This window comes from Saccopteryx bilineata, chromosome 3, assembly GCF_036850765.1.
Source record: "Saccopteryx bilineata isolate mSacBil1 chromosome 3, mSacBil1_pri_phased_curated, whole genome shotgun sequence".
In the NCBI taxonomy this organism is placed as follows: domain Eukaryota; kingdom Metazoa; phylum Chordata; class Mammalia; order Chiroptera; family Emballonuridae; genus Saccopteryx; species Saccopteryx bilineata.
The window spans coordinates 90,741,538-90,757,450 of NC_089492.1; the positions used below are offsets into that span (position 1 = coordinate 90,741,538).

The 15,913-nt window shown below is 42.4% G+C and overlaps 1 protein-coding gene across 6 annotated transcripts in view; it reads left to right on the top strand.

The window, feature by feature from the left end:
• The window catches only part of LTBP1 (latent transforming growth factor beta binding protein 1), a 432,506-nt gene that overhangs the window by 87,620 nt on the left and 328,973 nt on the right, over nucleotides 1-15,913 (top strand). The gene's annotated exons all lie outside the window — the stretch shown is intronic.

Genomic DNA, 15,913 nt, shown 5'->3' on the forward strand with positions numbered 1-15,913 from the left:
ATTAAATCCAGTTGATCTAGTGTGTCCTTTAAGTCTGCAGTTTTTTTGTTAATTTTCTTTCTTGAGGATCTATCTAGTGATGTTAGTGGGGTATTGAAATCCCCTACTATTATAGTATTGCTGTTGATCTCGCCCTTCATATCCATCAAAGTCAGCTTTATATATTTAGGTGCTCTTATATTAGGTGTGTAGATATTTATAATGGCTATATTTTCCTATTGGATTGCTCCCTTTATCATTATGTAGTGACCTCCTTTATCTCTTACTATAGCCTTTGTTTTAAAGTCCATTTTCTCTGATATAAGTATTGCTACCCCAACTTTCTTTTCATTTCCATTTGCATGAAATATTTTTTCCTTTTACCTTCAGTCTATGTGCATCTTTTGTGTTTTTTTTTGTGTTTTTTTTTTGTATTTTTCTGAAGCTGGAAACGGGGAGAGACAGTCAGACAGACTCCCGCATGCGCCCGACCGGGATCCACCCGGCACGCCCACCAGGGACGACGCTCTGCCCACCAGGGGGCGATGCTCTGCCCCTCCGGGGCATCGCTCAGCCGCGACCAGAGCCACTCTAGCGCCTGGGGCAGAGGCCAAGGAGCCATCCCCAGCGCCCGGGCCATCTTTGCTCCAATGGAGCCTTGGCTGCGGGAGGGGAAGAGAGAGACAGAGAGGAAGGAGGGGGGTGTGGGGGTGGAGAAGCAAATGGGCACTTCTCCTATGTGCCCTGGCCGGGAATCGAACCCGGGTCCCCCGCACGCCAGGCCGACGCTCTACCGCCGAGCCAACCGGCCAGGGCCTTCATCTTTTGTTTTAAGGCGAGCATATGTCTGGGTCCTGTTTTATTATCCATTCAGCTATCCTGTGTCTTTTGATTGGATCATTTAATCCATTTACATTTAAGGTTGTTATTGTTATGTAGTTGTTTGTTACCATTTTATTCTTTAAAGCTGTATTCCTTTTTTGCTATATTCTTTTCCCCCTTTGATCTGTTTACAACAGGCCCCTAAACATTTCTTGCAGCATTGGTTTGGTTGTAATGAATTCCTTGAGTTTTTTTTTTTTTTTTGGTCTGGGAAGCTTTTTATTTCTCCTTCAATTTTAAATGATAGCCTTGCTGGATAAAATAATCTTGGTTGTAGGCTCTTGTTCTGCATTATTTTGAATATTTCTTGCCATTCCCTTCTGGCCTCAAGTGTTTCTGTTAGATAGTTGGATGTCATCCTTATGGGGGCTCCTTTGTAGGTGATAGCCTTTTTTTCTCTAGCAGCTTTTAATATTTTCTCTTTATCACTTAGCTGTGGTATTATAATTATGATGTGTCTTGGTGTAGATTTCTTGGGGTTTCTCTTTAATGGAATTTTCTGTGCTTCTTGAACTTGTGTGACTTTTTCCTGCATCAATTTAGGGAAGTTTTCAGCTATGATTTGATTGAACAAAGTCTCTATTTCTTGTTCTTTCTCTTCTTCTTTAGGAACCCCTATGATGCAGATGTTATTTCTCTTCATATCACATAGTTCTCTTAGAGTTTCCTCAGACTTTTTGAGTCTCTTTTCTTTTTGCTGCTCTGCTTCCATGCCTTTGTTTATCTTGTCTTCTAACTCGCTGATTCGATTCTCAGCTTCACCCATCCTGCTTTTAATTCCTTCCATTGTGGTCTTCATTTCTGATATAGTATTTGTCATTTCTGACTGATTCTTTTTTATTATTTCAATGTCCTTTTTTATACTTGCTGTCTCTTTATTTAGTTGTTCATTATGACCATCTATTGTTATTCTAAGATCTTTGACCATCCTAACAATCATTATTTTAAACTCTGCATCAGGTCATTTGGTTATATCTGACTCATTCAAGTCTTTTTTGGGGGATTTCTTTTGATTCAATTGGGTTGCATTTCTCTGCCTTCCCATTTGTCTATGTATAAGGAGGGTGTGGCCACTGGAATCCAGAGGATGTGGCCTCTGTGTTCCCTTGGTGTGGTCTGTCTGCAGGCCCACCACCCCCTCTGCCACTGCTTGGGGCATTCTGGTATTGGCATTGCTGGAGCTGGCTGGCTGTGGCTGTTGCTGCAGTTTCTGCCTCTCCTCCAGAGGAGGGGTTGTGTTTATGTGCCTGTGCCCAGGTCTACAAGCCTCAGCCTTCATCCCACCCCCACAGGTGGGCCTCTAGCCTTGGCTTCCCTGGCTGGGGTGAGCACCTTTTCTTAGCCACGAGTCTCCACCTGTTCCTGGCTTTCGCCCGCCCCTGTGGGGGGAGCTGTGCTCGCCTCACGGGTTGGGCGGAAAGCCCCGGCTCTGTGGGCCTGGCGGGGCTGTGTGCCAGTGCTCAATGGTGGGTGTCTGCAGTTCCCAGGCTTTTGCCTTTCCCCTGCGGGTGGAATGCAGGTGGGCCCACAGCTGGCTGGACCACTTTCGTTCGCCCCTTCTGCCCCTTCTAGGTGAGACTGAGCTCACGCTGGGCCTCAGTTGTGGCTGGTCCAGCTTCCACATCCCGGCACCACCCGCCCTCCAGCGAGTCCTTAGCAGTGTGGGTGGGGGCAATGCAGCTCAGACCCTAACACTCACTACTGTACTTCTGGTGGCTCCCTCCTTCTAAGCGGCTCTGCTCTGAGTGCTGCGGAAGAGCTTGTTTGGCTGGTGTCCTGCTTCCCTTTGCTGGTATTGCTGGTTCCAGGGGAAATATTCACTTTGGATTTGGGTAGTGACTCAGCCCAGGGGTTAGGGTGGCTGTCCCTCAAAGTGTTTCTCCCTGTGCCTCCTAGATTACACTCTTTTCCTGCTATTCTGGTCCTCTCCTCTCTCCCTGTCCGAGTGGTTCTGAAAGAGGTTTTCTGTGCAGTCCCTTTAAGAAGAATCCTGGGTCTGAGAAATCTGTCTCTTTCTTACAAACAGTATTCTGACTTGTTTTGCAGCTAAATACTCTCCATTCGCCTCTTCTAGGCTCTGGGGCTGCAGGCTGGGGCTTTGTTCCTGGGGGCCCAGTACCCTCCCCTCTCTGCTAAACTTACTTCCCACCACGCGAGTCTCTCTGGGCTGCTGTTCGCTCCTGGGAGCTGGGCAGCCCTCTATGCATTTCTGCTTTTCCTACCAGTCTCAGTGTGGCTTCTTGGTGTTCCTTGGTTAAAAAGTCCTCTTAGTTTAGTCTAAAGTTGGTTTTTCCAGATGATGGTTCTTAAAATTAAGTTGTAACCTACTTTGGTTCTGGGAGGTGGAAGTTGGTATATCCGCCTACCCCATCGCCATCTTGTGCCCTCCGCATGCTCTTTTGTAAGCTCCACCCTTTGTCCTCTCTTCAACTCCACCTGTCAATTCCCCCCTTGAATTTTGGAACACAGTTTAGTTCCCCCTGAACTTTCACAATAGCCAATATTTATTGAGAACATATAATATTTATAACATGTTAGGTGTTTTGGGTGCTCTTTTTTTTTAATGTTTATTTTGTTTATTTTAGATAGATACATACATACATACATAGACAGAGACAGGAACATCTATTCCTGTATGTACCCTGACTGGGGATCGAACTGGCAACCTCTACTCTTTGGGACAATGCACAAAGAAACTGAGCTATCTGGCCAGGCCTACATGGATGGTCTTGTAACAAGGCTGATGCTCAAAGCATTAACTGCTGTGCAACAGAGACACAGAGCAATCAGAACAGAGCCAGCTGCAGTGTGGGGGCAAGGTTTCCTGTTGTCCGGGAGTTATTCCTTTAGTGCTGAATTGTACGGAGGTCTGGGGGAGTTCTTGGGTTAGTGGCATTTGGGGTACTCAGTACAGCATCTCTTTGCCATCTTTTATATGAGAATATTTTTTTCTTTTAAGTTTTTTTCAGTGACAGTTGACATTCACTATTACTTTGTATTCGTTTCAGATGTACATCATAGTGGTTAGACAGTCATACTTTGCAAAGTATTCCCTCTGATATTTCTAGTACCCAACTGCTATTCAAGAATTTCAACAGTTTTACAGGGGTAACATTGTATTGGTACCAACCGGCTGACTGTCGGGTAGTCTTCCAACAACCCCATCATTAACTCTCTCTCTAGTAGATCAGGAAAATTAATTTCAGAAATGGTAAGTAACTTGCCATAGGGACAGCTGGTAAGCAAGAGTCAGACCTTGAACCCAAGCCTGTCTGACCCCAAAGAATGATTGTGAGCTTTTAGCAGCACCCCACTTCACACAACTAGGAGTTAGTCATTCGTTCTCGTGTTCCCCATTTCCTCTGCGTCCAGCCCATTTCTCCAGCTGGACAGCTCTCTGAAGACAGACCACATCTTTTCTATTTTCTGTATTCCCAGTGTTTAGGCTGGGTTGGAACACATGGTTAAATATCATTCTTTTCTTTATTCTGCAAACACTTCAACACCTACTATGTGCCAAGCTTTTGTTAAGAGATAAGTAAAGATAAGTAGAGGGATCAACAGATAAATAAGACAGAATTACCTTTAAAGAACAGTTTACTGGAAGACGCACCACACACATAATTGTAGTGCAGTATGGTAATGGTAAGTATTATGATAGCACTTTGTACTAGGTACATCGACTTGTGTCTATTTGGGTCGGTCATCTGGCTGAGTGTAGTTGGTAAGTGTATGTTTAGCTTTGTAGGAAGCTTCCAAACTCTTTTCCCCAGTGACTATGCCATTATGTATTCTTTAAAAAGTTTTTTATTGTGGTAAAATCTATATAACATAAAATTTAACATCTTAATCATTTTTTTAAGGACAGCATTCAGTGGTATTAAGTACATTTATGTTGTTGTGCAACCTTCACCACCACCTATTTGCAGAACTCTACATCTTGCAGAACAGAAACTATATCCTTCAAACAATAACTCTTCTGTTTCTCCCCTTCCTCCCAGCTCCTGGCAACACTGTTATACTTTGTCTCTATGAGTTTGACTGCTGTCAGGACTCCATAGAAGTAGACTTGTATACTATTTTTCTGATTTCCCAGAGCAACATGTCCTCAAGGTTTATTCAGGTGGTAGCATGGGTCAGAATTCCCTTCCTTTTTTTTTTTTTTTAAATTATTTTTCAATTACAGTTGACATATAATATCATTTACTTTCAGGTGTACAACATAGTGATTAGACATTTATATAACTTACCAAGTGATCAGCCTTGTAAATCTAGTACCCACCTGGCACCACACCTAGTTGTTCAGCTGTTATTGATTATGTTGTCCATGCTGTAATTTACATCCCTGTGACTGTGTTTGTAACTGGCAACTTGTACATCTCACTCCTTTTACCTTTACATTGTCACCAGCAGTGTGTGACAATTTCATGAGCTCCTTGTAAGGAGCACTTAGCAGTGTCAGCTTTCCTTTGTGCCTTTCTAATAGGTGTATGGTAGTAAGTAGCTTACTGTGGTTTTATTGTGAATTTTCCTAAAGATCAAAAATGTTGATCGTTTCTTCATATGCTTACTTGCCATCTATGTATTTTCTTTTGAAGTATCAGTTTGGGGCTTTTGCCCCTGTGTTTAATTGGGGCCTTTTGCTTTCTTGTTGATATGAATGATTTTTAACAGAACTTCCTTTTCAGGAATTCGTTAACTAGGTTTTCAGTACATTTGATACGAACAGTTTATAAAGTGCTTCAAAGAAGATGCTCTCGGAGTGGTTGCCAAGGAAAATGAAGATGGCCTTTGATTCCAACCCGGGGCAGGAGTGGTGAGGATGTGTTTTTCCTCAATGTGGTTTTGAAGCAGGAGGACAGAGAAAAGGGAGAGAGAGAGAGAGAAGAGCCAGAAAGTGCGGGAGGAACTTTGATCTTCAGTCTAAAAAAGAAGAGAGGGATTTGTTTGGTTGCCAGTGGAAGCTGGAAGGGTTAGAATGGCAAAAGGACAGTTTGCTCTGATGAGAAAAGCAATTGCACAACATGAAGGCTGTTAATGTCTATCCTTCTCAGCCCAGAGTTGCATGAAGCAGGACCAGCAGGTGGTTCCTACCACTGCCCAGTGAGGTCTAATCATTCTGTAACGCTAGAGTGATCTAAGCAGATATCTGAAACTTCTAGGAAGGGCAAGGGTACCTTAACCTGTGCTCAGATATCGACAGTATATCTGGATTTTCAACATCTGTATTGGGATGTTAATAAATTAGTGTTTATTTTTTTTAAAAGAGATCATTTGGCTTATGTGAAAACTTTTGGGAAGGAATTTCTGGAAGGCTAAAATACTCCTTTCTTGTACCCTGACTTATAGACTCTGTGACATCAAAAAAACCAACGAGCCAGGCTTTTCGTACTGGGCTCTGAGGCCTTTAGGGCTTCAGGCTCTGCCCCCGGCACTGTCTACGTACTTTTGTGTGCATGAGTACACTTGAGTATGGGGAGTGGTTGCACAGCTCTCGTCAGCCGCAGAGGGGCCTGTAATCCCCAAGTGGCTGTGAACCTCAGCTCCAGAGGGCGTGATTGGCAAATTGACTGTAGCGATGGCACAGCAAACATTCTGTGTCTCAGCTTGAACACATTATGGCAGGAAGTTCTGCGTCAGATGAAATTAGGTATACATTAAAGTGGTGGGATTGAGCCCGGAGTCTTTTCAGCTCTTGTATGAGCTGCTTTGATTCTCTTCCTGACATAATTAACAGTTGGCTGAGAAAAAAAGTTTTTATTTTTTTTGCTTATTAAGTATCCAGATCATATGTGTTCTTGATTATGTAGCTAATTTATATAAAATATGTATATAATGTCTAATAAAAAAGCAACCCAGTGTATAGGGTGGACCTCATTTACGTAGTGCAGCATGCTATATATTAGAGAAGACAAGACAGTGTAAAATAGGATCTTTCTGAGAAAACAAGGCGAGATAGCAGAGCCTGAGGCCCACAAACGAGAGAGCAGTTCAGGCTGGGGTGGCAGGTTTTAGCTGTCAGAGGATGGGCAGGGGTTGATGGGCTGTCAGGGGAGGAAATGGCATTTTATTTGGGAGGAAATCTGTAAGCAATTGCTCACGGGAGGAAGTTTATGGAGGAACTGTACTGAGCATGCTTTTCATGGAGTTTCCCTGTTAGGGAAACGGATGCAAGTGAGGTTGAGAATGCAACCCAGGTGACACCTTGGAAAATCAGTTTGGTGGTAAAGAGAAGGGAAGTGGGGAGGGACAGAGGATTCTAGTGACTCACAGACCCTGTGTTCACGATATAGAGCTATGCTCCATTTCGTAGAAGACATAAAATGTTCACAAGGAAAAGTGCTTGGATCTCTTATTTAATAGGGTTGTTAAAGGAAAAAGAAAACTATTGTTTCCTTAACTCAAAGGATGAACCCTGAAGAAGAGCCATCGTGGTATTATCTGGCACCATGTAGGAGTAGTGGATTCAGAGATCTGTTATAAAGAGACTCAAACACCAACCAGGAATTCAGAAGCAGCTGAGGATTTCAAGTCACACGTGGTCTTGACAGAAAACGATGAAAAGCATGTATTCAGGGTGAGGAGGTGTGTGACTGTGATAGAACTTATTCCTCAGAGTGTGGCCATTCCTGATGGGAGAGACAGAACCAGAACCATGCAAGGGTTCTAGGAGTGCAGTGCAGTGCCACCACTCTCCGCCCCGCCAAGCTATCCTGGGTGAGAAAAATATTGTTGTCTTCTACCAGTAAAAGGAAACAAGTGGCCCTGGCCAGTTGGCTCAGCGGTAGAGTGTTGGCCTCGCATGTGGAAGTCCCAGGTTCAATTCCCGGTCAGAGCACACAGGAGAAGCACCCATGTGCTTCTCCACCCTTCCCCCTCTTTTTCCTCTCTATCTTTCTCTTCTCCTCCTGCAGCCAAGGCTCCATTGGAGTAAAGTTGGTCGAGGCACTGAGGGTGGCTCCATGGCCTCCACCTCAGGTGCTAGAATGGTTCCAGTTGCAATGGAGCAATGCACCAGATGGGCAGAGCATCGCCCCCTAGTGAGCATGTTGGGTGGATCCCGGTCGGGCGCATGCAGGAGTCTGTCTCTCTGACTCCCTGTTTCTCACTTCAGAAAAAAAAAAAAAAAAGAAACAGGTAACTAGATTAGAGTGGTTGTGACAGTTAAAATGTTGACTTGGCATATTGATGTCTACAGCAGAACTTTCCAAAATCAGCTGCTCACACCCCAGACCCATGGGAAACATTCCACTGGGATACAAGAAAAGAAAAAGACATTCTATTTATATTTACTTCTGTCCAAAAATAGGGATTGTACTCTGCTAATAGTTAATATACAGACTGACCAACTTCATGTGGTCCAAATGCTAGAAGGCCAGCAGGGTTTATGGCCCTGGGCATTGTGAGAGAAGAGTGTGCCTTCTGCGGCCAGGGGGCCCGACTCTGTTGGTAGAGGTTTAGCTCTGCCCAATTTAATAGAGTGACAGATTGTATGGTCTTTAATAGTAAAAAAAAAAATTACCATACTTCATAAGGACATGGGGAATGAGCCTTATAATCTTTTGTTGCACAGGTGCTAACTAGAGCAAATACTTAAGTAATTAGGTAAGTTGTTGAATGTGGATTAGGATTTTGTTTTGCAAAGAGAGCATCACAAAATTGCTGTCCTTTCTATGATACATGGCTATGGTATTGGTGTCCTACAGATACTTTAAAAATTAATATACATAAGCTGTCCTTTCAAAGTAGAGGTGCTATCTTAATGGGTAAGGAAGTAATTTTTTTCTTTAATAATAATCTTGTGCTACAGAGAGCATTTGTAAAGTAAGTTTGTGGAAATATGTACTTCCATTGTCATGTGATTTTCATTGCTGAAAACTAGTAGTTGTGTGTTACATACAAAAAAACTCATGTCTGCATACTTAAAAATCTTGGAAACTAAAATCTTCCAAACAAAGGGTTTCAGACCCGCTACAAAATTTCATCAGAATTAATAATCTTCCAATTAGATTGCAAGAACAACTGACTGAATGAGTAAATGGGTATTTATTAATTTTAGTAAAAAAAGCCATTGAGTAATTAGTATATAAAACTGAAACATGAGGACTACTGTGACTTTGTAAGTACATTTCTTGTATTTGGATTTATGCATCTTTTTCAGGTGTCATTAAAAATCATTTTAAAAGAATTTTATTTATTTTTAATTTATTTATTGATTTTAGAGAGAGAGAGGAAGGGAGAGAGAAGAGACTGAAACAATCTGTTCCTATGTACGCCCTGACCACGCAAATTGAACCAGCAACATCTGCATGTCCGGATGATCCTAACCAACTGAGCTATCTGTCCAGTGCAATTTTTTTTAACTTATTGATTTTGAGAGCAAGAAAGAGAGAAAGAGAGAGAAGAAAGAAACATCGGTTTGTTGTTTCATTTATTTATGCATTCATTGGTTAACTCTTGTATGTGCTCTAACTGGGGATTGAATTTGCAACCTTGACATATCAGGATGATGCCAACTGAGCTACCTGGTCAGGGCCTTTTTCCCCTTAAAACTGCACCAGATATTGAAGCTAAATATTGAAATACATTGAGCTTAGAATCAAACCTTTGAACTGCTCCATCACAAAGTGTTAAACCAAGATTAAAAACAAACAATGAAGCACATTGTTATGATGCAATCACTGAAGAATGTTTTCAGTGAGAACAAAAAGAATTAATAAACAAAGAAAAGTTATTTTTAAAGTTTTAGTTTTATCTTTATCTCAGCCTTCTAAATTTGTATTTTTAAAATGTGTTTTATAACATGTAGATTAATGCGGTAAAACCCGCATCTAATGGATAAATCTACATATATTGGGTTAGTCTAGTTTGTTTTGCTTTTCTGATGTGGTACATGAGCATGAAAGTTGGGAGGCCATTGAAACTTTTTTTATAAAATCATTCTAGTTTCTGAGGGTTTGGGAGATTGTTCAGGGGCTTTCTTAGACTTTTCAGCACTAGAATGGTGGCACCAGTGATGGAGGAAGAAGAGGAGGAAGGGGAGGAGGAGGAAGGAGCAGAAGAGATTGCAGCAGTGCCTGTGGGTTGAGTGGGGCCCTTCCTCCCCGACCCCCCTTTCCCTACCATAATCACCACGAAAAGCTGTGATGTAGTTACACAGTGGAATACTACCCAGCTGTAAAAAAAAAAAAAAAAAGGAAATTTTACCTTTTGTGACAGTATGGATGGACCTGGAGATTATTGTGTTCAGTGAAATAAACCAGTCAGAGAAAGACAAATACCATATGATCTCACTCATATGTGGAATGCAATGAATAAAATAAACTTACCAATGAAATAGAAAAACATACATCGATACAGAGAATAGACTGACAGCTGTCAGAAGGGAAAGGGGTCAGGGGCTGGGTGACAAAGGTGAAGGGATTAAACCAAGGGTCCCCAAACTTTTTTTTTTTTTTTTTTTTGCATTTTTCTGAAGCTGGAAACAGGGAGAGACAGTTATACAGACTCCCGCATGTGCCCGACCGGGATCCACCCGGCACGCCCACCAGGGGGCGACGCTCTGCCCACCAGGGGGCGATGCTCTGCCCATCCTGGGTGTCGCCATGTTGCGACCCTCCTGGGTGTCGCCATGTTGCGACCAGAGCCACTCTAGAGTCTGAGGCAGAGGCCACAGAGCCATCCCCAGCGCCCGGGCCATCTTTGCTCCAATGGAGCCTTGGCTGCGGGAGGGGAAGAGAGAGACAGAGAGGAAGGCGCGGCGGAGGGGTGGAGAAGCAAATGGGCGCTTCTCCTATGTGCCCTGGCCGGGAATCGAACCCGGGTCCTCCGCACGCTAGGCCGACGCTCTACCGCTGAGCCAACCGGCCAGGTCCAGGGTCCCCAAACTTTTTACACAGGGGGCCAGTTCACTGTCCCTCAGACCGTTGGAGGGCCGGACTATAAAAAAAAATTATGAACAAATCCCTATGCACACTGCACAAATCTTATTTTAAAGTAAAAAAAAACAAAACGAGAACAAATACAATATTTAAAATAAAGAACAGCCCTGGCCGGTTGGCTCAGTGGTAGAGCGTCGGCCTAGTGTGTGGAGGACCCGGGTTCGATTCCCGGCCAGGGCACACAGGAGAGGCACCCATTTGCTTCTCCACCCCTCTGCCGTGCTTTCCTCTCTGTCTCTCTCTTCCCTTCCCGCAGCCAGGGCTCCATTGGAGCAAAGATGGCCCGGGCGCTGGGGATGGCTCTGTGGCCTCTGCCTCGGGCGCTAGAGTGGCTCTGGTTGCAACATGGCGATGCCCAGGATGGGCAGAACATCGCCCCCTGGTGGGCAGAGTGTCGCCCCATGGTGGGCGTGTCGGGTGGATCCCGGTCGGGCGCATGCGGGAGTCTGTCTGACTGTCTCTCCCTGTTTCCAGCTTCAGAAAAATGTAAAAAAAAAAAAAAATATATATATATAAAATAAAGAACAGGTAAATTTAAATCAACAAACTGACCAGTATTTCAGTGGGAACTATGGGCCTGCTTTTGGCTAATGAGATGGTCAATGTGCTCCTCTCACTGAACACCAATGAAAGAGGTGCCCCTTACGGAAGTGCGATGGGGGCCGGATAAATGGCCTCAGGGGGCCGCAGTTTGGGGACCCCTGGATTAAACAATGAATTCTGTCTTTAGAACAACAGTCCAACTGTAATATAGTGTTAGCCACATTCGTAATTAAGTTTTCTAAGTAGTCATATAAAAAACGTCAGAAAGAAAGAGATGAAAATTTTCAATAATTTAACCCCATATATCGAAAGCATTATTTCATCATGTAATCATTATAAAATATTGGTGAGATATTTTGTATTGGTTTTGTCCATGCCAAGTCTTTAAAACCAGTGTGTTGTTTATGCTTACAACACATCTCAACTGGGCGAGCCAAGTAGACAGTTTTTAGTGCACCTTTACAGCATGCACTGAGAAAGAAACGTTATAGCAGAGCTGTACACAGTAGTTAACTTGAACGTTTGATAGCCACATACCACTGACATATTCATGTCAACTCCACTGTGTCACAGGTGGCTTGCCAGGCCACCACCCTCCTCCAGTAGTGAATCAAAGCCCCCGTTGGTTCCCTTTGTAACCCCTTATCTGGAAGTTCTTCACTTCCAACTCTGAGTTCAGGAGGGAGAACACTTGGAGTCTCACTGCCCCCCTTTTTTGGTAACAGCTTTTTGGAGATATAGTTAACATGGTATACAGTTCACCCATTTAAAGTGTACAGTTCAGTGATTTTAATGTATTTACAGAGTTGTCTCATATCCACTCTTACTTGCCTGTTACTAGAAATGGAAAGTTATTTCCACTCACATTCCCATAGGGGAGAACTTAGATTTAATGTTCTAGCCTAACTTCAGAAAAGGTTGGGAAATGTAATACACCCATGGGAAAGAGAAACCACTATGGCAAGCACAGGACATTGGCAGTGTCCCACTCATTGACTGTGATGTCCACTTGACTCATGGAGAGGTCACTCTTCTTTGCTCTACAAGAGCTTTAGTTGACGTGTCCTCCCTTGCTTGACTTTGAGGAAAATACAATTCCCAATATCATTGACTTGGCTGTTCTCTTCTGTATCCCTTTCTCAGTTTTCTACTTCCTAGTTTGGACCTGGAGTTAGAGGTAGGGAAGTCCATGTACCTGGGACATATCTCTTACATACGGGAGAGTTTTCTTTTATGGAAATTGGGAAGATTTTCTTAGTTTATAACTCCACAAAATCATGAATTACTATGAAACAGTGCTTCAGAATGATCACTGTCCCTCTTAGGATGTTCTTTTGGGAACATCTGTGAGATATATTTTATTTCACATGTTTTCAAATTTCTTGGATTGTTGGCATATTTTAATTCAGTGAGTTCATATGGAGTCTGAGTCACCAAGTAATACATTTGACTCTATTTTAAAAGTAAACATTTTTGATTTATTTTTATATGAGTAAACTTTATTTGGAATAGTTTTAGGTTTACAGAAAAGTGGCAAGAATAATACAGGGAGTTTCCATACCTTTCACCCACTTTCTCCTAATGTTAACATTTTATGTAATCATGGTACCGATAGATTTTATTCTGATTTCAACAGTTTTCCCATTAATGTTTTTCTTCTGTCTCAGGATCCAATCCACGATATCATTTTACACTCCGTTGTCATCATGTCTCCTTAATCTCCTATAATCTTGACAGTTTTTCAGTCTCTCCTTGGCACATTTGCAGTGTTTTTTAGGATGTCTCAGTTGTGTTTATTGATGCTTTCTTATGATTTGACTGGGCATATGGACTGGGAGAACACTACAAAGGTGAAATGCTTTTCTCACCACATCATACGGAGAGGGTATGTGATGGGAACGTGATTTATCACTGATGACGTTTATCTCAACCAGTTGGTTAAGTGCCGTCTCCCAGACTTCTCCACTGTGAAGTTATTGTTTTTCCATCCCATATTCTATTCTTTGAAGCAAGTCGCTAAATACCATCCACATGCAAGGGGAAGGGAATTAAGCTCTGCCTCTGCAGGGAGAGGAGGGCACATCTTCAAACATTAGGATGGGTCCCTTCTCCCCACTTATTCATTCAACTACTTATTTACATTCTGTTAGACTTACTGATTTTATTCTTTGGGTTAGTTATATGACCATTATTTTGTTCAAATCATCCTACCTTTGGCCATTGGAAGTTTTCAAGTTGACTTCTGGGTAAAAAGTGAGACACCCAAGAATGTTTCTATCCTTGGTTTCTAATTACTGGATGGATTGGAACTTCTCCACTTCCTCCTGGTGGTACCTGTTAAGTGAGAAGCATTAGACCAGTGGTCCCCAACCCCCGGGCCGCAGACTGGTACCGGTCTGTGGGCCACTTGGTACCGGTCTGCAGAGAAAGAATAAATAACTTATATTATTTCCGTTTTATTTATATTTAAGTCTGAACGATGTTTTATTTTTAAAAAGTGACCAGCTTCCCTCTGTTACATCCATCTAAGACTCACTCTTGACGCTTGTCTCATAAGTTCGACAATTATATTTTAAAATACCACAGTTTTTGCACTGGTCGCATAATTTTATTTTGCGCATTTAACTGTCCCACTCTAAAGGCTGGTCCATGAAAATATTTTCTGACATTAAACCGGTCCATGGCCCAAAAAAGGTTGGGGACCACTGGATTAGACCATTAAGTCTTTCTAAAGCTCTTGTAGCCATAGAACTACTATAAAGAAATTTGCCAATATTTATGAAAGTAATAAGCATCTAGGAATAGAGTTAAAGTTAGCATTAAAAGCTGTCTAAAGGAGACTCACTCCTGCAAAATACCATTGATTGTAGATTCTTAGAAACTTAGAGAAAATTAGAAGTCCACTATTCTACCTCCATTATTTTCTAGATGAGAAATTAAACTTCCCAAGTTTAAGTCACTTGCCTAAGTAAATCCAGGACTGAAACACAACTTGAATGACATCTAACTAAAGCCTAGTTTTTTCTATTGAATCAAGTGGTGGGTCTTCCTGTTTTTCTTTGTACTTTTCTCCTCTCCTTCTCTTTCCTTTTTCAAAAATCAATATTTGGGGATATTTTTCAGGTATGGAATCATAGTTGCTATGTGATGATAAATAGGCAAAAAAGTTCAAGTTTGCATATTTACTTATATTTGCATTTCAAAATGATAGTTTAATAGCACATTAAAATTTTTATTCAGTTTCATATTTTTTTTTGGATTTTTCTGAAGTTGGAAACGGGGAGGCAGTCAGACAGACTCCCACATGCGCCCAACCAGGATCCACCTGGCATGCCCACCAGGGGGCGATGCTCCACCCATTTTGGGGCATTACTCTGCTGCAATCAGAGCCATTCTAGCACCTGAGGCAGAGGCCACAGAGCCATCCTCAGCGTCTGGGCAAACTTTGCTCCAATGGAGCCTTGGCTGTGGGAGGGGAAGAGAGACAGAGAGGAAGGAGAGGGGGAGGGGCTGTGCCCTGGCTGGGAATTGAACCCGGGACTCCTGCACGCCAGGCCGACACTCTACCACTGAGCCAACCGGCCAGGGCCATTCAGTTTCATATTTTGATAAGACTGTCATCACAGAAAAACAATGTCCTAAGAGTTTTTGGTTATACTTTTGATTCTAGAATATCTGTTTAATTGGTACTAATTTAATAACTCCTATTTTTAGTTTATTTGAGAACGTCAGCTTAGTATAAATGTAGCGAGAAGAAAAGCCTTTCCTTTCCAACTCAAGGTGAGGAGACATGCATGTATTGAAATCACGGTACTGTAAGGACAAGATGGAAAATGTATGGTGTCAATTTGTTCATTTTACCTGTGGTTTATGCCAATATTGGCATTTATCTTATTTTCACACCCATGCTTATTAGCTGCCACTCGGAGATGTCCTTACAAGTGATTCTCATGAAATTTAGTTTACCTTTTAGGAGCATAAGGACGGTGTGAATTCCATGGTTAAGTGGCTGCATTAGGTAGTACAGCATTTCAGAAGTGTTTTTCCTGAGCTCATAAAAAGCTACACCATTATGTTGATGGATTTGCTACTTTATGTCCTATTAATTATAAAAGGTGACCCTATATTTTGGATTCAAGAGTCTTTTCTGGTTTGTTGAGCACACTGGTACTTAAGGTGGTGATTTAAATTAGTTTTAATGTACTTGGGTACCCAAGCGTACAGCGCTTTGAAGCCACTAGCAGAGAGAAAGAAGAGAGCTATTTCAGCCTTACCCGGTAATGAGGCCCATAAATCAAAACAATGAACGTGGAAACTTCAAGTGAGCCTCAGGATCTAATTTCAAACACCTTAAAGGGACTCCTTTTTTGGTTCAGACTTGTGCGGATCACGGTGCCCAGTGTAAGGGCCAAACTGAGAAACCTAGATCTAAAACAGAGAACCTCTCTAATAGGATTAATGCAGCTGAGCTACACCCTCCCTTTTCAGCCTTCGGATTTGAGAGGCTTTTGGTTAGGAAGTCTGGGCCTAGAGAGGTGGAAATGGATGGCGTATATTCAGTTATGGGT